The sequence below is a fragment of the Emydura macquarii genome, unplaced genomic scaffold (genome assembly GCF_026122565.2).
Source record: "Emydura macquarii macquarii isolate MOO-44397 ecotype Brisbane River unplaced genomic scaffold, CSIRO-AGI_Emac_v2 contig_782, whole genome shotgun sequence".
Taxonomy (NCBI): domain Eukaryota; kingdom Metazoa; phylum Chordata; order Testudines; family Chelidae; genus Emydura; species Emydura macquarii.
In genome coordinates, this window is record NW_027130919.1 from 23,184 (window position 1) to 34,529 (window position 11,346).

Consider the following 11,346-nt stretch of genomic DNA (forward strand, 5'->3'; position numbering starts at 1 on the left):
CCAGCTGCTCCCATTGCTGCTGCTTGGTCCTTCTGCTTCCTTAACCCCCCAGCCCCAGCCTGGCCCGGGGCGGCACAGCGAGCGCTGAGTCTCCGGCGCTGTTTGTTAGGAAATGCGTCGTTCCAACGGCCCTGGCACAGGTCGGCCCAGAGCCACTGGCAGAAAACCCAGCTCCCTTGGACAGTCAGGAGGAGCCGCCAGGGCGGGAATAAACCCCAGCTCCGGCGAGGGGCAGAGACCGATCGAAATCCCGTGTCTAAAGTGACCCGAGGGAGCTGTAACCGCAGGATCCTGCCCCCCTGCCGCAGCGGAGAGTCTCCGAGTCGCTCCTTGAGTGAGATCAGCCAGGGACGATCCGGGACCCAAAAACGCCTTGTTCCTTTCACTGCACATGAGCGTCCCCCACAGGGTGTCCGAGGGCAGCGGGGGCAGCGAGAGGGAAGGTGGGGCTGGGCTGGGGCAGGGAAAGGGTTAAGGCAGGGGCGGGGGGTCGCCCAGGGTCCTGCTGGGAGTGAGGGGCAGGGGCGGGTCCCAGGCGGGGGCAGCGCGGGATGGAGCCGGGCAGAGCGCGGGGAGCAGACGGTGACGGGGAGGGAGCGGCCCAGGTTCTGCTTCCTCCAGGCCGGGCCAGGCGCTGGGAGAGACGGGCGGGAAACTCCTGCCGGCCGGGGTCCGACGCCCAGGGTCTAACTCAGGAGCCCTGCAGGGAGAGGGAGAAAAGTCACCCCCTGGCCGTGGGGCTAGCGGGACGGACGGGGGGATTTTCTCTGCCCAGCCCCGGACGTCCCTGCCAGCCTCGCGCCGGGGCCCAGGGCCCTGGTAACTGACCCTTCCAGGCTTTGCCTTCCAGGTAACCGAGGGGCGGGGCCAATGCCAGGCGCCTTCCTGAGACCCGCTCGTGCTGCCCCCCCAGCTCTGCTCCGACCGGTGTCAGCTGCTTACCTGGGCGGGAGCCACCTGGCTCCGTTACCGCGCTGCCCCAACCCGCTAGACACTCACCGGGGAGCCGGCCCCTGGGGCTCCCCACAGTCCCCCCCCCACCAGCCTTGGGACAGCGTGTGATGACGTGGGAATTTTTCAAAATATTGTGGATGAATTTTGCGTGTGCCTCAGTTTCCCCTATGTGCTGCATGGGTAACTAGGCGGGGGGAAGGAGGTTCACCCTTTGCAGGGCCCCAGGGGTGACTGACCCCTGGCTGGCCGGGGGCTGGCCCCAGGCAATGCCCCCTCCGTTCAGCGCCTAGTAACCCAGGGCCGGGGACCCCCTGGAGGAAGCCGGGCGTCTGTGAGCAGCTGGGGACAGAGCGAAGGTGCGGAGAGGTTCCGCCGGGCAGAACAAAGGCCTGAGGAGGGCGAGGGGGGCGGGGGCGCCGAGCGAGGGAGCCCTAGACAGACCCAGCTGCCCTGGGCCGTAGCTTCCCGTTCGCTGTGCTGACCTAGGGGCTTTCTGCGCCGTGTCCCGTGATCCAACAGACCCGTCTGTGTGTGCAGCGCCGGCCGAGGGTCGCCCCAGTCTGGGGGAAGGGGCAGCGCTCCCTGGGGCCGGGCGAGTCTCCCCGTCTGCAATCCAGGGGGGTCACTGAGGGTCGCTCCCGTCGTGACCCGGGGGTGCTGAAGGTTCCGGGGGTCGGTGTCATGGGCGATGAGCCAGGGGCTGACCCCACTGCCAGTGGGACTCTAGGGACGGTTCCAGTGCCGTGACCGGGGCACCTGTTTGGGGCGAGGGCGGCGACCCCACGGGCTGGGGCCGGGGATCCCCCGCGTCAGGGCTGGGGGCGCAGGGCGCACGGGGCTGGTCCCAGCCCATTGCCCTCGGGGGGCAGGTTTCTACTGTCTCCAGTGTGCGCTGGATTGGGCCCCGAGCCCGGCCCCTATTGGCCAGAGTCGCTGTCAGTCACCCCAGGTAACGCCCCTCCAGCCTGACCCAGCGGGATTTGGGCCAGATTCAGTCACACTCGCTGCTCCCCCGGATGGGATCGGGCCCATGGGGCGGGGTCTGTGTGTGACCGCCCGTTCCCCTGTACAGCCCCCGCCCTGCGCCCGGGGGTGACAGATCCCGCCCCGGGCCGCTTCTGTGGGGCCGAGTGTGTGAACGGGAGGGAGGGGCTGTGTGCGGGGGGGTTCTGCTCCTGGGGGGGGTCACCACCGCTCCCCCGCGGACGCACAGCAGCGGGGGCCCAGGCGAGCCGCGGAGACGGTGGCCGACCCCGGAGAGGTGCCGGCCGGGGGAGCCTGGCGCAGCCCGACTCACGCGGGGTTCTCCGGAGACCCCGAGACAAAGCCCGTCCGTGGGGCACAGGCTGGCAGTAAAGCGGCTCTGGGTCTCCCGCGTGACTCGGGGCACGGACAGGCCCGTTGGGGGGGATCCCAGCCCTGGGGGGCGGCGGGGGCAGGGCGTTGGCCCCCGCGGCCGGGCAGAGTGACGGGCGGGTGCTGGGGCGTTTGTTACGCCGCCGGGCGGGACCGGCAGCCGTTTCTCCGTCTGTCTGTCTGTCTCGGGGACGCTTTGCCCTAAGAATAGACGTGCCGAGCTGAGAAGGTGCCGGGCGGTTCCTGGGAGCGGCTGGCGCACACTGGGCACAGCCGGGCAGAGACAGCCCGGCCCGGTCCGGCCCGGCCAGCAGGCTGCTGGGGTACCGCGGGGCAGGGCAGGGGCTGCGGGGCCGTGAAGCGCTGCTCAGAAGGAAACCGGACACGCCCTGCCCAGAGCGAGGTGGGGCTAGAAGCCGGAGCCCGGACGGGGCCCCCTGGGGTGGGCCATGGGGATACGGGGCAGTTACCCTGGATCTGCGACCCGTGGGGGCCGGGCCGGGCGGACGCCGCTCATGGGTTACGGGTAGTGTCTGTTCCCGGGTGTGACTGCGACTGTCGGCGCTGCCTTTCCTTCCCCCGGGGTCCCGCCCTGAGCCCGCCGGCCTCTGTGCCCGCAGCGGGGCTCAGCGCACCGGCACTGAGTGTGCCCCCCCCGGGTTCCCCGATTTCCCAGGCCTCGCCCCGCCGGCAGTGCCCGTCCCAGCGCCCTCGCTAAGGCCCGGCCCAGCTGCCGAGCCCCGGGCGGGAGCTAAGCGCCTTGTACCCGCGTGTCCAGCGAGCTCCGAAACTCCGTTACTCCGAAACTCGGAAAACTGCGTTATCCCCTCGCCGTGAGCCCGGCTGGGCCTTCCTGGGGGCGAGCGGCACTAGCGGCCCCGGCAGCTGGCGGCCTTGGCCCGGCGAGGCGCGGGTGCTCAAGGAAGGGGTCCCAGCGCCGGCCGGCAGCTGCGGGTGGGCGTCCGGCTGCGTCTCTCAGGGGCGGCGGGGGGAGCTCCGGTGCGAGCGAACGGGCTCAAATTCTAGGGCGAGAGGGCAGGTTGGATACAAGGAACCCCCCAACTCTCCGGCCGGCGGCAAAGCTGGGACGGGCCCGGTCCCCGAGAGAGGTGGGGAATCTCCAGCCTCAGAGATTTTCAGGCCCGGCTTGCCGGAGCCCTGGCTGGGATGGGTGCGGGGGGGTGGTTGGTCCTGCTTTGGGCGCGGGGGGCTAGATACTCCCTGGGGTCCTGCCATTCCCCCATCCGCTGTGAGTATGACACGGACTCGGGGGGAGCCGCCGCCCAGGCTGAAAAACGAGGCCGGGGAACTAGACGCGGCCCCGGACGCTGGAGGCGTTTGGGCCCCTCTGCGTGAGGTTCCCGCAGGGGCAGGCAGCAGCTCCGCCCCACAGACCGGCTCCGTCCCCGCCCCAGGTGGGGATCCCCGAGGGCTGCAGCGGCAGCAGCGCAGGGCACTGGCTCGGGGGCAGCCGGCGGGCGGCGGAGCTGAGGGGACGGGGCTGCGCTGCTCCAGCTCCTGGTGCCCCCCACGGGCCCGGCTGGCTCGGAGCCTCCGCCCTGCCCGGCCGCTGGGGGAGCGGAGCCCGAGTGTGCGCGGTCGGGACAGGCGGGCGGGTTATGGGGTCCTGTGTGAGACAAACCCCGAATTTCGGGACTGTCCCTAGAACCGCGGTTCGTTCGGTCACCGCAGAGCAGCCCCAGGCCAGGCGGGGGGAGCCGGGACTGGCAGGGCAGACGGGGGCGGGACGCTGCTTTGGGGGCCGGGGTGGGGGTCGCTGCCGTCTCCGCTGGGGACACACGGGGAACAGGGTCCCCCTAACTCCAGCCCCCGATGGCGTGGGACAGCCTGAGCCCGGGCTGCAGCCTCGTGGTGGGGCACGGGCGGGGAAGGGGGATGAGGAGTCCCGGAAAATGGGTATCGATCGTCCCAGCCGCTGCATGTGACCCGCACCGGCCCCACGGAGCCGGGGGAGCTTCTCCCTGCCAACCAGCCCCACCCCAGCCCCTCTGTTACCGAGCCCCATAGAGAGCAGCAGCTCCCACATACCCACGTCTGCCCCCCTGCCCCGACCCCGCAGCACAGCTCCAGGGCGCTGCCCCGTCCACTTGCCCGGCCAGACGGGGCCTGCGCAGGGGAAGCAGCCGGGCCGGCTCCAGGGTTGGAGTCCGCGGGGGCAGCGCCCTGCGCTGGGCTGGAACCCAGGAGTCCGGGCCCAGGGGCTAGGCTCTGTCTGGCCACGAGGCTGCCGGAGCCACGCCGCAGTTCGGTGTGAGACACGTTCGTTACCCCGGGGCAGGGCCGGTGACTAACTGGGGGAGGGGGAGTGGCATCGGTGCGGGGGTAGGAGCAGGGCCAGGAGGGTCCGTGTGGGGCTCTGTAGAGAGGAGACCCCATGGCAGGGGGGCCTTGGCCAATAACAGGAGCTGGGGCTGGACGGGCCCATGGGCTGAGAGGGGCTGGCAGCCCCTGTGCATCCCCCCAGGTCACCGAGGCCCGTCTCTCAGTGACTCACACAGTCAGGCCCTGGTCCTGCTCCCCGCCTGCTGGGACAGCCCTTGGGCAGTCGCTGAGCGGGATGGCCCCACAGCCTGATCTCCCTGATTTCTGGGACGCTCCCACAGCAGGATCCCTAAGCGCTTTGCACCCCGCTAGCCCTGGGGCCAATGCCCCCAGATAAATGCAGCCACCTCTGGGGTGGGGCCTGGCAGCCGGCACAACAGCACGTGGAAGGCACTTTCGGACAGGAAGTGATGGGGCCTCCAGTATCCAATGGGAGCAGCAGGGGGCGGGGCCAATGGAGCATTAATGGCCATGGCTGGGGGTGGTGTTTCCTCCGCCGGCCTGGGGCGGGGTGACAGAGACAGAGCCGGGCCGGGCTGTGAGCACCCGGCCCACGGAGCATCCTGGCGTTTGTGGGGTGCCCCACAGCCAGCCCCCAGGCAGGATCTGGGACTGTCTGACTGGGACGTGCTCTGCTGTCACTGGTGAGTCTCTGGGCCCCTGGGGGCAGGGACTCCTTGGCGGGTTTGGACCCATAGATAGTAACTGCCCCACCCCACCCCTGAGCTGCTCCCCTGTCCAATAGCCCAGCTCACCGGCAGCCCCCCCGTCCCAGCCCCACTGCCCCTCCCACCCCGGGCTGGGGTGTCCGTGCTGCTGGGCTGCAGCCTGGGCTCCCCATTGGGACGGGCGCATCTCCCCGTCTGCAGCTGCCTCTGCCCTGGGAAAGGGGTTTGGGGCTCCCGCTACCCCCCGCTTCCCTCTCCCCCGGGGAAGGAGCCCATCTACACTGCAGCTGGGAACCACCCTGCAGCCTCCCCCAGGAGTCACCCTCACCCCACAGCCAGCCCTGGGCTCCTGGCCCCTCCCCAGCACGAGGCCTCCATCCCTCCAGCTGCTCAATGGCCCCATCCTGCACTTCTGGGGAGCCCCTCCCCCCCCCAACGGCAGCTGGTCTGGGCCTCCCGCTCCTTCCCCCCACCGCCCCAGCCAGATCCTCCAGCCTGTCCCTGCCCGGCCAGGGGGAGCAGTGAGCACGGAGCCGGCTGGGGATGGTTTATTGGGGTGCAGCGTTATAACAGCGACCGGCCTCGGTCCGGTTCCCCCCCAGTCTGCGGAGCAGCGTCCCTGAAAGGGTCCCCGAGGGCAGCGGGGGCAGCGAGAGGGAATGTGGGGCTGGACTGGGCTGGGGCAGGGAAAGGGTTAAGGCAGGGGTAGCGGCAGGGACGGGTCCCAGGCGGGGGCAGCGCGGGATAGAGCCGGGCAGAGCGCGGGGAGCAGCTGGTGACGGGGAGGGAGCGGCCCAGGTTCTGCTTCCTCCAGGCAGGGCCAGGCGCTGGGACAGACGGGCGGGAAACGCCTGCCGACCGGGGTCCGACGCCCAGGGTCTAACTCAGGAGCCCTGCAGGGAGAGGGAGAAAAGTCACCCCCTGGCCGTGGGGCTAGCGGGACGGACGGGGGGATTTTCTCTGCCTGGCGGAGCAATGCTCTGCGGGACCCAGGACCCTCTGCCCCGCAGCAGCTCAGGGATCGGCCCGAACGGGAACCGAGGGAGCCGGAGCCTCCTCCGCGGTGCAAACGTCCCATTGTCTAGCTGTCCCGGGCCTGAGCCGGGCGGGTGACATGGGCCGAGGGGCAGAAGCACCCGCCCCACGGGCGCCCTAGGCAGCCTGTGGTCAGTGGGGGTGTGGTTTAATGAGGGGAGGGAGATTGAAATTACCTGCAGGTTGGGGAAGGGGGCGCCCTGAAAAACAAAGAGAAACATGGTCAGAGCCTGGGCCGGGGGAGCCGGGTCCTGGGGGGAGTCAGAGCTCCAGCCCCTGCCCCACGGCACAAACCATCCTCAGTAGGACCCCAACCACCTCCAGCCGCCCCAGACCTGGGGTCACCGCCCCCATTATTATTGTAAATTCCTGATGCAGAATCCCTGCACTGCGAGGGGTCGGGGTCTCTGTCCCAGCCCGGGGCCTCGGCAGGGCAGGGGATAGTGGGAGCTCCCAGCCTGGCCCGGGGCCCCGCACTGAGATCTCCCCATGGCCCTGCTCTGTCCCTGCCTCTAGGGGGGGTAGGAGGGTCTTACCCATCCCCATGCTGGGGGGGGGCGGAGCCTGCAGCCAGGCCCAGATTCCCCAGAGCCCCCCCTCACTCCACATCCCCCTAGAGAAACCCCAGTGCCCCGTCCCCCCCTCACCTTTCTTGTTCCGCAGGTAGATGGCCAGTCCCGGCGCCAGGAAGATCAGCCCCAGCACGAAGCCCCCGACCCCCGTCAGCATCTTGCTCCGGGCGGCGTCAGACTGCGCCTCTGGGAAAACAGGGGCGGGCCGGGCAGCCGGGTCAGAGCCGAGGGGCCTCCAGCCCAGGCTCCCAGCCGCTCCAGTGCCCAGCGCCGGCTGGGGCAGAGCGAGGGCAGAGCCCAGGGGCAGCGCTGGGACAATCTGCCCACGCCAGGGCTGCTCCTGGTCTGTGAGCGGCAGAGACCAGCTCAGGCCCTGGGCGCGAGGTGCGAGGTCCGGCCCGCTGCCAGCAGGAGCTGGGCTGGCCCTGGATGGTCTCCTGAGCCATGGAAACGGCCAGTGCCTTGGTGACCCTGGCTCAGTTCTTGGACTCAGCAACATCCAGTGGCAGGGAGTTCCACAGGGTAACCATACACTGTGTAAACAAGTCCTTCCTTTTCCCAGCTGTGAGTTTTCCCCCTTTGAGTTCCATGGAGTGTCCCCTGTCCCGGTGCTGTGGGACAGGGAGAACAGACGCTCCCGTATGTCTTCTCCTGACCAGTCATGACTATGGAGACATTTCTCCTCCCCCTGCTCTGTCACTGTGCCCCCCTCCTCAGGATCTGTCCAGCCGCACCCGGGAGCTTCCAGCCCAGGGCCATAGATCTGGGGTAGCGGCGCTTTGAAGTCAGGCTCAGGCTGGAATCTGGGGACCGGCTGATTCCCCTCTTCCCCCAAGTGTACCTGGAGATGGGATTCCCCTTCCCTGCCTGTCCCAATCTGCAGGCAGTGCTGCTGTGGGATTGTTAAACGGTGGGCGTGCCCCACCCCAGAGATGGCTGCATTGCGGCGGGCGGGGAGCCCTGTTCCGGCTGGCGGCTGCGGCTGTGAAGTGCTGGGCTGAAGAAACACGTCCTCACGTGCGTGTTAAACCTGCTGCCTAGTCATTTCACGGGTCCTGGTGTTCGTGCTGGGGGAGGGTGAATAACACGTCCCTCTCCCCTGACTCCAGCCAGGCATTTTACAGCCTCCCTCACAGCCCCTCCCTCGTCTCTTCTCCCGGCTGGCCAGTCCAGCCTGTGGGATCTCTCCTCGCCCGGGAGCTGTCCCCCCCAGCAGTGCTGGTGCCCGTCTCTGCCCCTTTCCCAGTCCCAGTAGATCTGTTGTGAGGCGGGGCCAGCGGATCTGCAGTGGGGGCACGTCCCTGCTCTGTGCCCCAGCCCATCCCCCGAGGGCTCCCCAGAGCGAGGGGTGCCCCTGCGGCTCAGGGATGGCCCCGCTCAGAGCTCTTACCCCAGCGCACGGTGAGGGGCTCGGGCAGGCTGACGTGCTGCACCTGGCAGGCGTAGACGTCCCCGCGCCGGGGGCTCATCTCCAGCATCACCAGGATCTGGAAGGTCCAGTCTCCGTTCTGGAGCAGCTCCATGGACACCACCCCGGCCGTCTGCTCCTGCCCGTTCTTCAGCCACGTGATCTGGATCCCCCGGGGTAAAACCCCGTCACGGAGCAAACCAGCAGGTGGGGCTGAGACCCCGATTTGGTGGAGGAAACTTTCACCTTGGGCTGAACTGGGGAGAAGGATAGAGATGGGAAAGGGGCTGGAGTTGGGGGGGCGGGGGCTGACAGAACAGGTGCACCCCAGGGAAAGGCCCACATCCCCCATCTAGTCCTTCCTCCAGCCAGGCTGGTTCTCTGATGCCCCCCATTGCCCTGGGCAGGATCTGGCCCAATGGTCCTGGGGGGAGTCAAGTTCCGTCACCCCCATGGGCACAGAGACAGGGAGTGTTTGACCCTTGGGGCACAGGGAGATGGGGGCTCAGCCCATGGACCAGGGGCTGCTCTTACTCCCCAACCAGGGGGAGTGGAAGGGACAGGGGTGGGGGTGGAAAATTTTGCCCCATTGCCTGGTCCCTCCTACTCCAGGAAGGGGGTTAGAAGCTGCAGCAGCCACCTGCCCTGGGGTCAGAGTGGGGGGGGAGCTGGGACCTTGGGGGGGCTGGGAATGGTGGGCGGGTCAGTCACCCCCCCCCCACTGAAGCAGGGTGTGGGGCTCTGCATCCTGCACAGAGGGGGTGGCGCAGCCTGACTGGGGGGAGGAGACGTTACCCCCATTACCGCATCTCAGCCAGCAGCACTAGCCCAGAGTGACCCCGCCCCCTCTAATATTTGCCTCGCCCCCTGCCCGTGACCCCGTATCCTGCCCCCGCCCCTTCCCTGCTGCACCCGCCCCAGGACAGGAGCAGCTCAGCCCCCCCACCCCCGTGGGTGACCCCGTCAGAGCCGGACCATGGAGATAGCCGGGGGGGGGATCGGACCCTGGCCCACGCTCACCGCTCCGGGCCACGGTGAGAGACGCCACCGCTCGTGGTTGTCCCGGGAGGACCGGCCCCGCCCCCCGCTCACCTGCGCGGCCGATCACCTTCCCCGGCTGGGCCACCCCGTAGTTGTGCCGGCAGAACGTGTCCACCGAAGCCCGTCTGTCCGCCAGGAAGGCCGGGTCGCTGTTCCAGCCCTCGGCCCAGCGCCGGCCGGTCTCCGTCTCGCCCACGTACCGCCCCAGGTCGCTGTCGAAGAGCAGGTACTGCTGCCGGTTGTAGATGTACCGGTCCACGTACCGGACCCGCTCGGTGCCGTTGGTGAAGTGACACTCGGCATTTCTCTGGTACACGAACCGCCTGCTGCCTCCGAGCCTGGCTGCGTACCTCAGCCGAGGGGTGGGATCAGCCAGAGGCCGGGGAGCCCCCCCGCACCCGTTCCAGTCCCAGAGGAGACCGACAGGGGGGGAGGGGAGGGAGAGTAACACCGGGCCCGGACGGGGAGGGAAACAAGGCGGAGAATGGAGGGGGGGGGAGGGAGCATTGAGAGAGGGCGTTGGGGCACAGGGGAAGGCAGGACGGGGTCCCCGGGCCACGTGGGGTCAGACCCCCCACACCCAGCCCAGCGCGGGGCTCCCCGGTCGCGGGGTCTCTGCTCACCTTCGGGCTCCGTGCAATGAGCCAGGCGGGTTCTCAGCACCGTCAGGGTCACGAGCAGAGCCCCAGCCCAGCGGCTCCCGGCCCCCAGGCTCCGACCCGGCGCCATCGCTGCTCGGCACGGACCGATCTGGGCAGTGCCGGGACCCCCGCCTGGGAACATCTCTGCCCCGCTCCCCGCGCCAGCCCCATGGCCGGGATTGGGCCCCCAGCCCAGGGGCCAATGAGCATCGGGTCTGGGCGGCGTCATCAGTCGCCAGGCAGAGCCGGCCCTAGCAAGGCTGGTTCCCACGCTTCTCCCTTGCCTCGCAGGGGACAGAGCGAGCGAGTGGGGTCGGGCGGCAGGACACGCCCCCCCCCCGCCATGGCCCCGGGCAGCCCCGAGCAACGGGCCTGGGACGCGCTCTCCCCTTCCCCTGGGCCTCGAAAACCTCTGCTGCCAGCTGGGTCGGCCAGGGCTGTGTGTGTGGGGCGGATGTCCCTGGTTTGTCTGAGTAAAAGTAGTCCCTGTGGAAGGTTTGGGGCTGGCCCAACAAGTAGAAGTTCTGAGATTCCCCTTCCCCACCTCCATGGGCCTGTGCCCTGCCCCCCAGGGATCCTCATAGAAAGGGTGGCTCACTCTCTGTGGGTCAGGCACAGCTCAGCCGGTCCCTCCATCCGTCTCCCTAAGGGGCTTCTCTGGGCCCCCAGTCTCTGAGCCCCTCCCCGATCTGCTGCAGTCACACACCCCACCCTCCGTGTGGCAGGGCAGGGCCATGGCCCAGCTGGGGAGGGAGGCCCAGAGAATTCTGTGACTGGCCCAGGGTCACGCAGGGGAGGCGCGGTTGGGCTGGGGACACAGAACAACGCCCCCCACAAAAGGCCCAGGACCGCCCACATGGGGAGGGATCCTGGCCACTAGCAGCAGATCGGAGCCAGCAGCTTCTAGGGGGGAAGGGCCTGTATCTCAGCCCCCCCACCCTGGACAGGCAGGCTCTGCCCTGGGGCCGGAGCAGAGGTGGTGACTCCTACAGGGGAAAGGCCCCGTGTCCCAGTCTCCCATGAACGATCCCCCAAACCCTATCCATGGCGTGGCCCACACATAACACTTATCCCAGCAGAGCTCCATGGGGCAGGGCCATGACCCCCAGTGCAGAGTTGTGCCCTCCAAACCCCAGGTGCACACAGCTGTGCTGCACAACAGGGCGTCTGTGGCCGGGGCGAGCCGTGCGGGGAGGTGCTGGTTGCCCCAGACTTAGAACAAACCCCTCCTGGCGAGCAGAGCTGCACCACTCTGGGCCCAGCCGTGCAGACCCAGCCGCGGGAGCAGAAATTTACAGTATGGCCAACCCTGGATGTTCAGAAACCAG

General features: G+C 68.9%; 1 pseudogene; it reads right to left on the reverse strand.

Moving 5' to 3' along the window:
* Nucleotides 1-429: 429 nt before the first annotated feature.
* LOC137149602 (H-2 class II histocompatibility antigen, E-S beta chain-like) lies at nt 430-10,142 on the reverse strand (annotated as a pseudogene).
* Nucleotides 10,143-11,346: the final 1,204 nt, after the last annotated feature.